The 14,717-nt window shown below is 49.7% G+C and overlaps 1 pseudogene across 1 annotated transcript in view; it reads left to right on the top strand.

Annotated features, from left to right (window-relative positions):
• The window catches only part of LOC309416439 (E3 ubiquitin-protein ligase RBBP6-like), a 130,235-nt pseudogene extending 123,320 nt beyond the window's left edge, over positions 1-6,915 (top strand). Inside the window, exons 18-19 of the transcript in view lie at positions 4,285-5,105; positions 6,221-6,915. The product of the transcript in view is annotated as an E3 ubiquitin-protein ligase RBBP6-like (transcript). The remainder of the gene's footprint in view (positions 1-4,284; positions 5,106-6,220) is intronic.
• Positions 6,916-14,717: the final 7,802 nt, after the last annotated feature.

Raw genomic sequence — 14,717 nt, 5'->3', positions numbered from 1 at the left:
CGTACCCTCCTGCTCACACTGCCGAGCTTAACCAGCCCCCAGACAGGGATCCCCATGGGACCCTGCAGTACTAAACCAACCACTGCCGTAACCCTGGGCTGGGCTGGGCAGCAGGAAAAACACCGTGTTGTGGGTGTCTGGCAGGTGCTATTTTCAGCTTGTTAGTGGAACTGTGTACCTATCCAAACAGGTATCACAAGTTCATGGAAGCTCTTGTTAGAAAAGAATAATGAATAAGACTGCAGAACAAATATTTTGAAAAAGAATTCTCGTAGTAATTTTCAGTGGATTATGCTGCTAAGTTTTATATGATTTGATACTGTGACTTATCTCGGCATTGTTAGTGAATGTGATTGCTGCTATTTTGTATTGGATAAATTGCCATCTTTAAGTGACAGGAAGCACAAAATCATGGACTATATCACTACACCAGAATCCCTGATACTCTATCCCTTTAGTCATGTAAACCGTTGACCAAATCTGGGACTAGGAGTGGATTTAGTCGCACCTAGACTCCCCTCTGAAAAGGACTTTAGAAAGCATGGGGGTCCACCCTGAACCTCGTGACTCAACGGGAGGGCATTCCTTTACTTTCCTTACCTAACCTTAGTCATAAACCGTTGACCAAGTCCAGGACTAGGGGTGGATTTCGGTCCACTCTGAGCCTCGTGTCTCAAGAGGAGGGTCTCCCCTAGTTTCTCTCCTCAAGATACACATTAACTCGATCCGATAGACACGTAAATCATTCGAGTTTAATTGTAATCTGGCTTCTCTCTGCATAGCTTTTCCACATTGAATATGGAATAGAGTGGACCTTGCCAGCAACTTCTGTTAATTCGCGCTTTTTACAAATCTAGATTAAAATCATTCGCTTTCTGATATCTTCGGCAGTGATTCTTTAAGCAGCCTAAATTATCCATCCGTGACAGCCCAGGACGAAGGGAGGGGTGCCAGGAAGGTGTTTTAAGATTTCACCATATTTCCCATTATCCTACTCTGATTTTGATTGGCAAGAACTTAAACAAATTTCCCCAAGTTGAGTCTGTTTTGCCCGTGATGGGAATTGCTGAATGATCTCTCCCTGTCCTTATCTCGAGCCACAGGCTTGTCCTTATATTTTCTCTCCCCTGTCCAGCTGAGGAGGGGGAGTGACAGAGCAGCTTTGGTGGGCACCTGGCGTCTAGCCAAGGTCAGCCCACCACATCTTCTCTACAGCTAATGCAAGAAATCCTTGAAAATTCCCCTCTATCACAAAACACCACAAAAAAATCCTCAGGGTCCATAACCTGTTGCTCAAAGGATCCAAGAATAACTCATAAAACGCACAAAACAAGTATACCCTGTACCCCAATCTGAACAGCGTGAAGGAGCAAGGATGCAAAGAAACAAAAGTAAACATGACCTTTGGCCACTAATGCTTCTCCGGAAAAATGGTCATGATTGCTCCATCTACTGTCTGCTTTAGTTGTAAAAACAAGCAAGAGAAGAAAAGTCACAGTTTCAATGCCATTTAGGGGACAAAAGCAGAAAGAGAATTCATTTCAGGAGTATTCCACAAGGTGGAAGTTTTTAAGGCTGCTGCTTGACCACCTGATTTTTGAACGTGGGTCTGACTCATTTTGGGGCCTGACACTGCCTCTTTCGCAGTGAGATGTCAACTTACCTCCCGACAGGGAGGCGATTCGAGACAGTCAGCACGGCTTCACCTAGGACAAGTCCTGCCTGACCAACCTAGTGGCCTTCTGTGATGCAGCGACCACATCAGTGGGCAAGGGAAGAGCAACCGACGTCGTCTATCCAGAGTTCTGTAAGGCCTTTGAGACAGTCCCCCACAACAGCCTTCTCTCTAAGTTGGAGAGAGAGAGATTTGATGGGCTGTGGACTGTGCTGAGTGGTGCGGTTGACACGCCTGAGGGATGGGATGCCGTCCAGAGGGACCTGGATAAGCTCGAGGAATGGGCTCGTGTGAACCTCTAAGGTTCAGCATGGCCAAGTGCAGGGTCCTGACACAGTACTCCAGCTGGGGTCTTGCCACAGCGGAGTGGAGGGGCAGAGTTCATGTACTTCACGGCATCCTTCGAATTTATGAAGGACTATCAACAGAGATGGGGTTGTCCATGAGCATGAGAACCACATGAAGTCTAAAAGTCAGCAAAAGCACCTGCTCCAAAGCGTGGCAGCCTCCTGCCACACCGGAAGCAGCTCTACCTTCCACTGTCTCCAGATGTCAGGGCTCCGGTGGGTCACTCTTGGGGTAGCAGCAGGAACACTTTGGCACAGGTAAAAAGCGTTCCCAGAGCTTCCTGCAAGCATTTGCACAGCTCACAGCCCAGGACAGCCGTGCCTGTGGCGGCCACACCGTTTTTACCCTGCCTCCCCAGAACAAGGTACGCTCTGATGCAAGAGCTTTGGTCCCCCCTGTCTCCCAAGGAAAACCAGAAAGTGTGTTACAACCACTGAGCTCCCGTGGGATATAAAGAAGCCTTGTCTGGCAGCAGTTGCTTCCTGCTGCGTAGGCTTTGAACTAGCCCTGGTGACAAAGCTGATCAGCCAATTGTGCTTCATAAGAAAAAGCTCCTGTGTAAAGCTAGCTTCAAAGACATGCACAAGAGAACTTGACTGACAGTGGCCTCACCTATACAAGTGGGCTTAGCATTAGAAAAAAACAGACAGAAACCAGCTGAATGCGGCAAAGGTGCAACGAGATAGTGCCAACTCAGCTAATAAATATGCATTAAGCATGCTTGCACAGGGCAGGTTGTGTGTACAAATACACAAAAGCAAACAGTAACATGTCGTGGCCAAAGCCAATGGGTTTTTCAGCCTGCAAAAATGAATATGTGAGTACCCTTAAAATTGCATATGAGGCATCGAGAATTGTAATGTGGGGTCCTTCTCAGGCTTACAGCCAAGAGGCACCTTTACAGCCTGCAATAAAAAGCGGTTTTAGCCAGTGTGTATGTCTGCTGCCTTCTTTCTTCTACCCACACATGAACTAGGAGAGAAGAAAAGTGCCAGCGAATCCATTTCAGACAAAGTTCAGGTCGACATTTAAACAGCAAAACATCTCAATACTTATGCTGACCCTTACATAGTTATTTATTTCATCTTCCTTTGATATGTAACTAAGCACATCCTCTGCTACCCACAGGCTTTCCTCCCAGCCTCCCAGCTCTCCTATGTAAGAAACACAAGCTATAAATGCTACAAAACAACAAAAAACCCAAACCCACCTGCTTTGGTGGACACCAAAACACTCATGACTTTCTCAAACTCTTCATTGCACCATCTGACGGGCAAGGGACAGGATCTCCTAAAGGCTCTTTTATGGGCACTGCCCTGAAACCCCCCCACTGCTTCTCTCCTAGAGTACAAAGAGATGAGGAAGAATTTCTTTTTTAAGTCTGTGGAGACAGTTTCTGAAAGTAGACCAGTAATTTTAAACGAGGATAAGCCCTTTGCCTTGCATCTGGCAACCAACAGGGATGTGGACCCAGCAGCACAGACCAGTGCCACGCAGAAACCACCACCCGACGCACAGGGAAAGCACAACAAGTCAGATATGGTACCCAGTAACGACAACCGATCAGGTTAGTTCTTAGTCAGACACAGAAACGAGAAGCGATTTCTTCTTCTTTTGCTGAAGTAGACTTTTAAGGAGATATTGACAAAAACTGCAAAAACAACCCAAAAAAGTCAAAGTAGGTACTTTCATCCTCACTAGATGCATATCTGTCCTGGTTTCAGGCAGGATAGAGGTGGTTTTCTTCACAGATGCTAGCGTGAGGCTATATTTTGGATTTGGGATGAGAAAATGTTGATAATGTGCTGATGTTTTGAGTTGTTGCTAAGTAGTCAAGGACAGTCCAGCTTCTCGTGCTGGCCCCAGCAAGAAGGCTGGGAGTGCACGGGAAGCTGCGAGGGGACACAGTCAGCACAGCTAACCCAGGCTGGCCAAAGAGATATTCCCTACCATACAACATCATGCCCAGTACACAAATTGGAGTTAGCTGGGGGGGCAGAAATCGCTGCTCGGGGATGGGTTATGGATTGCCGGCTGCTGAGTAATTGCTGCATTGGGCATCACTTGTTCTTCTATGTTCCTTTGTCGGTATTATTATGGTTGTTATCATTGTTGTTTCCTTCTCTCTTGCTGTCCTATTAAACTGTGTTTAACTCAACCCACGAGTTTTTTCCGAATGCTCTCCCCCGTCGCACTGGGGGAGAGGGGAGTGAGCGGGCGGCTGCATAGCGCTTAGTTGCCAGCTGGGGCTAAACCACGACACGTTCAAACCGGTGTCTGAAAAGGAGAAGAAAGAGAAGGAGCCAAAGTCAAAAACTGGCAAGACAAAGCGGGAAGCAGAAGTGGCTGTTCCTCCTCAGAAAGACAATATAAGAAAACCAGCTAAAGCTTCCCAAGTGAAGGTGGACAGCGAGCGTGAAAAATCTCCTCGGATGGAACCTCCTGTGAAACAAGTGAAGGAGGACGTGCCAAAGACAGACAATGTTTAAACATCTTCCTCTCAAAAGGATGAGAAGGCTCTTGGTACCCCACAGAAAATTCATCCAAAAGTGATAGAAGATCACCCAGAAACTAGACCAGTCGTGGAAGAAAAGGCAAAGAAAGACCATCCAAAAGAAATCAAGTCAGAGCAGCTCTCCAACAAAGAGGGGCAGCCAAAAAAACCTACTGAAAAAAGCAAAACTTCTGATGCGAAACCTGAAAAAAAAGAAATAAAAGGTGATGAAAAGGTTGACAAAGAACGTGAAGCCACTTCCATGAAGGCCTCTAAAGCAGAAAGTGCTGAATCAAACACATCACGGAAGGGGAAGACCAAGCCTGATGGTGAAAAAGGAGAATGAACTCCAGCAAAGGATAAATCTGCTTTTCTTAACAACCTGAAGCCTTAACAATCTTCAATAAGATTCAATTTAACTAAGAAACTGGCAAAAAGATGGTGAGTGGAGAAAATGTGCCACCCGCAAAAGAACCTCTTGAGAAACATGAGCCGAGCAGCAGCAACGTGAAACAAGAAAAAGCAAAGGGAAAAGTGAGAAGTAACAGGAGCTGATGGCTCTCATTCAACTCTCGTAGATTACACCAGGTACCTCATCACTTCTTTTCCTATTCTTTCCTTCCTCCCCTCACCCCAAAAGCTGCAGAATTCTTTATGGTGACTAATGGAAGGAACAGCTAAATCCCTGCTAAATGAGTGAATAATCTGTGATCTCTCCTGTTCAAGTGTACTTGTGTCAGAACCAAATTTTGTTAAAGGAAACAAGCAGTCTGTACTGCGCAGAAAGCTAATAACATGTTTGACCCTTACTTCTGGGACTTCGTTTTCCCCTCTTCTTATTCATTACATGTTGACTCTTTGAGGAGTGCCCTCTCGGTCTTCCTTCAAATCCACGCTACTGCGAACGGCAAGGACAACAGACATGTCTATCTCATGCAATATTTTGCGTTTCAAAAATTGCAAGGCACTGTCATGTTCTACTTTTGTCAGTAGGACATGAAATTATACCTTGCAGAGAGAGCAGCTTGGCTGACAATAGGTTGTACTGATTTTGGCTTTGAGCACAGCGCCATATCGACACAGCTACACTGCTCCCAGCTCAGTGCCTCCGTGTTTGGCACTTCCCTTGGAGACCTCTCTTCTAGGTTCCATTGTATGACACGTGAAAAACAGAAAAGTGATCTAGTGTGGAACTGTTAGGATTTAGATTTCAGTGCCTAAAGAAGGAGGACAAAGCAAACTCAAAACATTTAAGACATGGCTGGAGACATAAGGTAGTGTCTTGGTGTTCTAAGAAGGTTCAAAACTGTACATTTTTCTAAGGAAGAACAGTGGGACAGAGCTTTGGTTGTGTATACCTCTCCATAATTGCTTGCTTACAAGAATGAAACAAGAGTGCATGTCTCATGTATCCATCATTGGTAGAAGTAGGACCTGAAGGTATTACCAGATCAGATGGGCCCCAATCTGATAATCTTGTGTCTTTGTTAATTACATGTAGAGTAGGAAGATACTAAATCCATTGGTTGCTCATAATCATAGCTAGTGGGCTCATCCGTTCTCTTGCCTGTTCCCTTAATTGAACATCTTTTGAAAAACTCCTGAAGATTTAGAATTGAAACAAAAGCCATTTTAGAAAATGTTACAGAAAATGGCAGTGTGTGGATCTCACCCAGTACTAACATGCGCTTTTCTTCTCTGAGCACTAGTTCTACTGAGGGAAGCCCCATTAGAAAGACTGAAGAAAAGCCAGGCACTAAACTCCTTAAGACCAGAGAGGAGTCTAATAATGATATAACAGCCCCTGATAAAGATGTCAATATTATGATCCAGGTCCCTCCGTCAAAGTGGGATAGAGTTGACTCTGAGTCTGAAGAGGAAGATGTTAAATCTAGCCAGTGCCCGCAAACGTAGGAAAACCTGCTAGTGCTATAAAAACATGAGTGCTAAGCCACCAAACCCTGTAAAACAGCATGAAAAAGAGTTGGAGCCTTCAGAGGAAACACTGCAGGAAAAAAATCCTAAAGAGCCAAAAGAAAAGGCTGTTGGTAAGGTGGAAGACAATACAGCAGCACCTGCTGCAGTTGACCAGCCTGAAGCAAGCAGACGTGAAAGTCAAAGCAGTCCCAGTGTTAGCTGCAGCCATAGGCGAAGCCCTTCTGAGAGGCAGACTCAAAGCCACAGCAGCAGTGCCAGCTCAGGAGAGAGTCAAGAGAGCAAGAAAAAAAAGAACCAAGAGAAGAAGCAGCACAAGAAGCCAAAGAAACACATTGGAAACCAAACGGATTTGGAAAAGAGCCAAAAGCACGAACACAAGAAGAGGAAATTGAAGAAGAGCAAATATAAAGAGAAAAGTGATGCAAAAGTGAAACCTGTCACTACACGGAATCACAGGTAATAAAAAAAGACTTAATTCATCCTAAGTCATCTTTGTTCAATTTTGTTACACTGCAAACAAATTCAGAGAGAATTCACAGAGTGACAGAGAGAGAGAAAAGGAACAGGGGGCAGGACAGCAGTGGTGGAAAAAAGCAACTGTGATGGGCAGCAGGACAGAGACCTGGAGAAAGAAAACATAGAGCAAGAGAGAGGGAAAGAAGGGGCAGCCAGCTGGACAGGGGGATACAGTGAGAAAGGATGGGGCAGGGAACGGGACAGAAAGAGACAGAACAAAGAGAGGGGAAAGAAGGACAGCAAGAGGGAAAAAGGGACAGGGATCTGGGAAGAGAGGGAGAAAGCAGCAGCAGGCAAGAGGAAGAGAGGCAGAAGGAGGGGGAGGGAGCAGGAGAGGGAAAGCAAAATAAGGGCTGGGGCCAGAACAGAGACTGCAAAACAAGCCTGGGGACGCAGCAAGATGGAGGGGGGCTGAAAAAGAACAGGGGCAGGGACAGAGGCAGGACAGAAGGACATAGTGAGAAAAGTTGGGGCAGGGAGGAGGACAGAGCGCCAGACGAGAGAGACAACAGAAAGAAAGAGAAAACCAGGGACAGTGAGCAGCACAGCGGAATGGAGAAAGAGAGAGAGGTATTGGGAACCTTGCCAAGAGATGGAGGAGGGCAGGTGGAAGGCTCAGGAAGCAGCAGAGAGGGACAGAGAGAGAAGAGATGAGCAGGAAGAAGGACAGGGACGGTGGGATAGAGAATGGAAAAACACAGTGACTGTGAACAGGACAGAGCGAGAAAGAGAGAGAACAAAAGAGAAGCAGCAGACCAACGGTATCCTGGGCTGCATCCAAAGCAGCGTGGCCAGCAGGTCGAGAGAGGGGATGCTGCCCCTCTACTACGCTCTGGTGAGACCCACCTGGAGCACTGTGTCCAGCTCTGGAGCCCTCCGCACAGGATAAGACACGGACCTGTTGGAGTGGTCAGGAGGAGGGCCACCAAAATGATCCGAGGGATGGAACACTTCTCCTATGAGGACAGGCTGAGAGAGTTGGGGTTGTTCAGCCTGGAGAAGAGGAGGCTCCGAGGAGACCTTTTTGCAGCCTTCCAGTAATTACAGGGGATCTATAAGAAAGATGGGGACAGGCTTTTTAGCTGGCCCTGCTGTGACAGAACAAGGGCTCATGGTTTTAAACTATAAGAGGGTAGGTAAAGGCTAGATCTAAGGAAGAAATTTTTCACAATGAGGGTGGTGAAAGACAGGCACAGGTTGCCCAGAGAGGTGATAGATGCCCCATCCCTGGGAACATTCCAGGCCAGGATGGACAGGGCTCTTAGCAACCTGCTCTAGTTGAGGATGTCCTTGCTCAGTGCAGGGGGGTTGGACTGGACGACCTTTAAAGATCCCTTCCAACCCAAACTAGTCTATGATTCAAAGAGATGGAGAAGGAAAAACCTGCACTGGCCTGCAGACAGAGAGAGACAGAAAAAAAGCAGCACAGGGAGCAGGAAAGAGGGGCAAGAGGGAGAGGGAGATGAGAGAGAAAGAGAAAGACTTGGAGAAAAGAGAAAGGGGAGGTAGGGAGCAGAGCACAGTAATAGAGGAGGGAAACAGAACCAAAAAAAAAAAAATTACACAGAGGGAAAGGGGAGCGGGCAGGGAGGGACTGGGACACAGAAGAGGGGTGACATGACCCCATGGACCCAGCACTCACCGGAGTTCCTGCCCTCTGCACTGCCAGGCCAGTTAGAGAATTCAGGCACTTCTGTCTCTGTCTGCCCTTTCCTCCCTTCCTCTGCTGTAGCTCCACTCACTTGACTGTCCACCTAAGAGAACACATTGGTGCCTTACAGCTCCGACAACATGAGGTTGCCTAGATGCACAGCCACGCACCCGCACGCACGCACGCACGCACCCACACCAACCCCCCCCCCCCCGCCAACACACACTACGTGGCCGTACTGCACTTTTCCTTATTTATACAGACCCCGCGGTGCACATTGGAGATCTGGTCTGCTGAGGACTACTGAGAGGGACCCTTCCTCACCTGGAGAGGCCGGCTGTCTCTTGTCTGCAGCTGGAGGCAGCAGCTGCTGGGATCCTCTTCATCTCATTCTCCAGCTGCTTCACCTTCTGCTGAGCTCTTCAGCTTCAGCTTCAGCCACGGCAGCTCCTCTCCAGAGGCACTAAGTGTCCATCTGCCCCTCTGCATCCACGTCACCAGGAGAGCAAGGCCAGAGACAGCCCACGCAAACCCGAGCCAGATGCAGGCTGAGAGGCCCCGGCCCTCAGGGCAGCCTCGCTGCAGCTGGAGCAGAGAGACTGGGCCTCCAAGACCAAGATGGCCGCCTGGCAGCCCCGAGCCCAGGACTACAGCTCCCGGCATGCCCTGGGGCACGCCCTGTTGCTGCCTGAGCCTGCATCCCGCCCCCCAGCCAGGCCCCGCCCACCCACAGCCTCATGGCCGCCTGCCCGGGGCTGCATAGGCCCAGGCCCGGGCCCAGGCCCAGGCCCAGGCGGAGCAGGGCAGAGGAGGAGAGGGGCACAGAGCGGCAGAGAGGGGAGGGGCAGGGCAGTGGGGTGGCCAGAGAGGGACGGAAGGCAGATCAAGGGACAAGGAGAACAGGGGGAGCTGGGCAGGGAGTGGAGAGAGGAAAAACAGTGGTGAGGAGGAGGCGTCACAGGGATGGAGCTGGAAGGAGCTGGAGGGGAAGGGGACAGGGAGGTGCGGGAAGGAAATAGTGGTAAGCAGCAGGACAGAAAGCCAGCGAGAGAAGAAGAAGGGCAGGAAGGAGGACGGAGGGACGGACTGACACAGGCCGGGCGAGTCAGCGGGACAGGGGACAGAGAGAGAAAAGGCACAGGGAGAGCGGTGTGCGAGAGAAATGGGCCAGGGAGCAGGAGAGAGGGACAGCGGGGGAAGGGTGAGAGGGAAAAGGAAGGGGAGAGAGAAAAGGAGAGGCAGGGACAGAGAGCAGGACACAGAGTGAGGGAAGGACGGGGAAGAACACAGAGAGACTGAGAAACAGAGGGATGTAGATGAGGACAGGGGGATGGAGAAGCACAGAACAGCGATGGCCTCCAGGCTTTGTCCTCATTTTAGGCCCGCTGGTTAAAGACTCACCCATGGAGCGATGTCTCAGGACCACTTCATGGCCAGTGGCGCTGCTTTCTGGGCAGATGGGCAGAGGGCCAGGTTGTCAAGTCCCAAGGCCAGGTGCATATGTGGGATGTCAGGGTCACCCCTGCCTGGTTTTTCCCAGCGAAGCCCCAGCTGGTGCCGTCCCCGTGCTGCAGCCCCAGGGCTAAGGCTCCAGGAGCCGGGCATTTCTGCGGGCACTGCACCCTGCCGGGCCCTGCTGCCGGCTGCCCTGGGCTTCGCCCCGTTGCCTCCAGCTCTGCTTTCAGCCAGCACCGAGGGCACCGCAGATTGGCTTGCCCGCTCCCCACAGCCGTCCTGACCCACGTCTGCAGCTCGTATGTGGTGTCCACGTCACACGGCTGATTTGGGGGTGGCAAGTCTCTCTTGTGGCACCCTGGGAATGAGGGCAAAGCAAACCCATCCCTCCCTTTCGATCTTTGCCCACAGACTGAGCAAGTGGAGATGCACCCTGTGCTGGAGAGTGCCCTGCAGGGAGGAGACAGCTGCTTGCAGAGCAGTGCTGAGACCTGCCTGACAGCAAAGGTGGCCACAGAGCGGCCCAGGTGAGCTGGTTGTCTTGGAGGCTATGAAAGCAGCCTTCCTCCACCCCTGGTTTTGGTGAGATACGGAGCAGCACAGAGATGTTTCTCTGGGATCCAGGAGGGCTTCCCAGTGCCCCTGTGAGGGATCCTGCTCCCAGAAGGCGCCTCCCCATAGAGCAAAGGCCATATCCAGCCACCTGGCACTGGGTACGTCTGCCCTGAGGAGTGTCTCCAGGAGGACAGGGTCATCTGCCTGGTGGCTCTGACACAGCAAAGATGAGCTGAAGCCCCGTGGCTGTGGCTGTCTGGTTCAATGTCTCTGAGTGCCTCAGCCTTTCTCCCTGGGAGTGTTTAACCTGGGCCCGTTATCAGGGTGTGACGGATGATGTAAAGATGGATGCTGGTGACATCCCTGTGGCTCTAGTCCTGCTCCCACTTCCAAGTTGTGATGTCTGAAATCCGGGGCCACCTGAAGGTCCCGGCAGAGATTTCCAGAGAGTTTGTGTTCATTTTGTTGACATCCTAGAGCTACAATGGGCGAGGGTTATGGGAAGCTAGGGCTACAGTTTGCTAGGTTGATGGGGTGGCAGGGTTATGGCATGCCAGAGTTTCAGCGAGGTAGGATTAAAGCGTGTTCTTGCTATGGACAGAATCTGGGTTTGTTGCCCTGGGTTCCTGGGGTTAGGTTATTTCTGCCTTGCGTTGTGTTCTGTGTAGCCTTTTTTTGTGGAGAGTCCTTTTTCAGCTTGTCTTTTTAGTGGTTGGACAGGCACCTTTGGTTTGTGTACGATGTTTCTTCTGGTTGACTTTTTTGCTGCTCTGGTGGATTGTACTGTGTTTTGTGTCTTGTAAGCCACTTTTCTGGTCTAATATGTCTACAGCAGGTTGGGCAGTTTGTTGTACTAGAGTTACCAGGGTTCTCTTCCATCTGCAGTTTCTTTGAAGGCATCTCTTTAAGCCACTTGTCTGTTTTGTGAGGGGCAGTGGACTTAACGGGAGAGCTTTTCTTCCTCAGTAGTGCCTCAGAGGATTACCCATCATTTTTGGTGGGTTTGTCTGCTTTTTATTGGCTGTACTTGATTTAAAAAGCTTATTGTAGCTCTTTGGATTTCTGTCATTAAAGGAAGTCTCTGGGCTTTCTGCCCAGGAGTGAGATGTCCAGAATGTTGTCCTTGTTCTGGGGAGGCAGGGTAAAAACGGTGTGGCCGCCACAGGCACGGCTGTCCTGGGCTGTGAGCTGTGCAAATGCTTGCAGGAAGCTCTGGGAACGCTTTTTACCTGTGCCAAAGTGTTCCTGCTGCTACCCCAAGAGTGACCCACCGGAGCCCTGACATCTGGAGACAGTGGAAGGTAGAGCTGCTTCCGGTGTGGCAGGAGGCTGCCACGCTTTGGAGCAGGTGCTTTTGCTGACTTTTAGACTTCATGTGGTTCTCATGCTCATGGACAACCCCATCTCTGTTGATAGTCCTTCATAAATTCGAAGGATGCCGTGAAGTACATGAACTCTGCCCCTCCACTCCGCTGTGGCAAGACCCCAGCTGGAGTACTGTGTCAGGACCCTGCACTTGGCCATGCTGAACCTTAGAGGTTCACACGAGCCCATTCCTCGAGCTTATCCAGGTCCCTCTGGACGGCATCCCATCCCTCAGGCGTGTCAACCGCACCACTCAGCACAGTCCACAGCCCATCAAATCTCTCTCTCTCCAACTTAGAGAGAAGGCTGTTGTGGGGGACTGTCTCAAAGGCCTTACAGAACTCTGGATAGACGACGTCGGTTGCTCTTCCCTTGCCCACTGATGTGGTCGCTGCATCACAGAAGGCCACTAGGTTGGTCAGGCAGGACTTGTCCTAGGTGAAGCCGTGCTGACTGTCTCGAATCGCCTCCCTGTCGGGAGGTAAGTTGACATCTCACTGCGAAAGAGGCAGTGTCAGGCCCCAAAATGAGTCAGACCCACGTTCAAAAATCAGGTGGTCAAGCAGCAGCCTTAAAAACTTCCACCTTGTGGAATACTCCTGAAATGAATTCTCTTTCTGCTTTTGTCCCCTAAATGGCATTGAAACTGTGACTTTTCTTCTCTTGCTTGTTTTTACAACTAAAGCAGACAGTAGATGGAGCAATCATGACCATTTTTCCGGAGAAGCATTAGTGGCCAAAGGTCATGTTTACTTTTGTTTCTTTGCATCCTTGCTCCTTCACGCTGTTCAGATTGGGGTACAGGGTATACTTGTTTTGTGCGTTTTATGAGTTATTCTTGGATCCTTTGAGCAACAGGTTATGGACCCTGAGGATTTTTTTGTGGTGTTTTGTGATAGAGGGGAATTTTCAAGGATTTCTTGCATTAGCTGTAGAGAAGATGTGGTGGGCTGACCTTGGCTAGACGCCAGGTGCCCACCAAAGCTGCTCTGTCACTCCCCCTCCTCAGCTGGACAGGGGAGAGAAAATATAAGGACAAGCCTGTGGCTGGAGATAAGGACAGGGAGAGATCATTCAGCAATTCCCATCACGGGCAAAACAGACTCAACTTGGGGAAATTTGTTTAAGTTCTTGCCAATCAAAATCAGAGTAGGATAATGGGAAATATGGTGAAATCTTAAAACACCTTCCTGGCACCCCTCCCTTCGTCCTGGGCTGTCACGGATGGATAATTTAGGCTGCTTAAAGAATCACTGCCGAAGATATCAGAAAGCGAATGATTTTAATCTAGATTTGTAAAAAGCGCGAATTAACAGAAGTTGCTGGCAAGGTCCACTCTATTCCATATTCAATGTGGAAAAGCTATGCAGAGAGAAGCCAGATTACAATTAAACTCGAATGATTTACGTGTCTATCGGATCGAGTTAATGTGTATCTTGAGGAGAGAAACTAGGGGAGACCCTCCTCTTGAGACACGAGGCTCAGAGTGGACCGAAATCCACCCCTAGTCCTGGACTTGGTCAACGGTTTATGACTAAGGTTAGGTAAGGAAAGTAAAGGAATGCCCTCCCGTTGAGTCACGAGGTTCAGGGTGGACCCCCATGCTTTCTAAAGTCCTTTTCAGAGGGGAGTCTAGGTGCGACTAAATCCACTCCTAGTCCCAGATTTGGTCAACGGTTTACATGACTAAAGGGATAGAGTATCAGGGATTCTGGTGTAGTGATATAGTCCATGATTTTGTGCTTCCTGTCACTTAAAGATGGCAATTTATCCAATACAAAATAGCAGCAATCACATTCACTAACAATGCCGAGATAAGTCACAGTATCAAATCATATAAAACTTAGCAGCATAATCCACTGAAAATTACTACGAGAATTCTTTTTCAAAATATTTGTTCTGCAGTCTTATTCATTATTCTTTTCTAACAAGAGCTTCCATGAACTTGTGATACCTGTTTGGATAGGTACACAGTTCCACTAACAAGCTGAAAATAGCACCTGCCAGACACCCACAACACGGTGTTTTTCCTGCTGCCCAGCCCAGCCCAGGATTACGGCAGTGGTTGGTTTAGTACTGCAGGGTCCCATGGGGATCCCTGTCTGGGGGCTGGTTAAGCTCGGCAGTGTGAGCAGGAGGGTACGCTTTCTCATCTCACGTCCCTTCTTCCAGTCAGTTACGAGGGAGTCCCAGAGTCCTCTGGGCATATTCTTCTGGACTGAAGGGTTCTTTTGTAGTGGAGACCCACCATAGAGAAGCAGAAGGAAAGCTTCATCTTACGCTATAGGTTTGAGTGAGATGAAACTACAAAACGTTAACCAGGTCCTGAAAGCGTACGGCCCTTGGCTTGGAGTCCGGACAATCCAGTTCCTCTAACCCTTGCAGGCTGGCACAGCAGGGCAGGATCACGTCAGGCTACGTGAGACTGTGTCGGCATCCTCCAGCCTGGGCCCCAGCCACGGGGTGCCATCCTCCAGAAACAGGCTGCTCCAGCACGGGCCTGCCACGGGGTCACGGCCTTCTTCGGGCATCCCCCTGCCCCGGCAGGGGATCCTCCCCGGGCTGCAGGTGGAGATCTGCTCCAGCGTGGAGCTGCATGGCTGCAGGGGCACAGCCTGCCTCACCATGGTCTTCAGCAGGGGCTGCAGGGGAACCTCTGCTGCGGCGCCTGGAGCACCTCCTGCCCCTCCTTCCGCACGGACCTTGGTGTCTGCAGGGCT

The sequence above is a fragment of the Phaethon aethereus genome (genome assembly GCF_964289735.1).
Source record: "Phaethon aethereus genome assembly, contig: HAP1_SCAFFOLD_108, whole genome shotgun sequence".
Lineage (NCBI taxonomy): Eukaryota > Metazoa > Chordata > Aves > Phaethontiformes > Phaethontidae > Phaethon > Phaethon aethereus.
The sequence above is the reverse complement of the archived record's forward strand: the minus strand, read 5'-3'. Positions and strand labels throughout refer to the sequence as shown.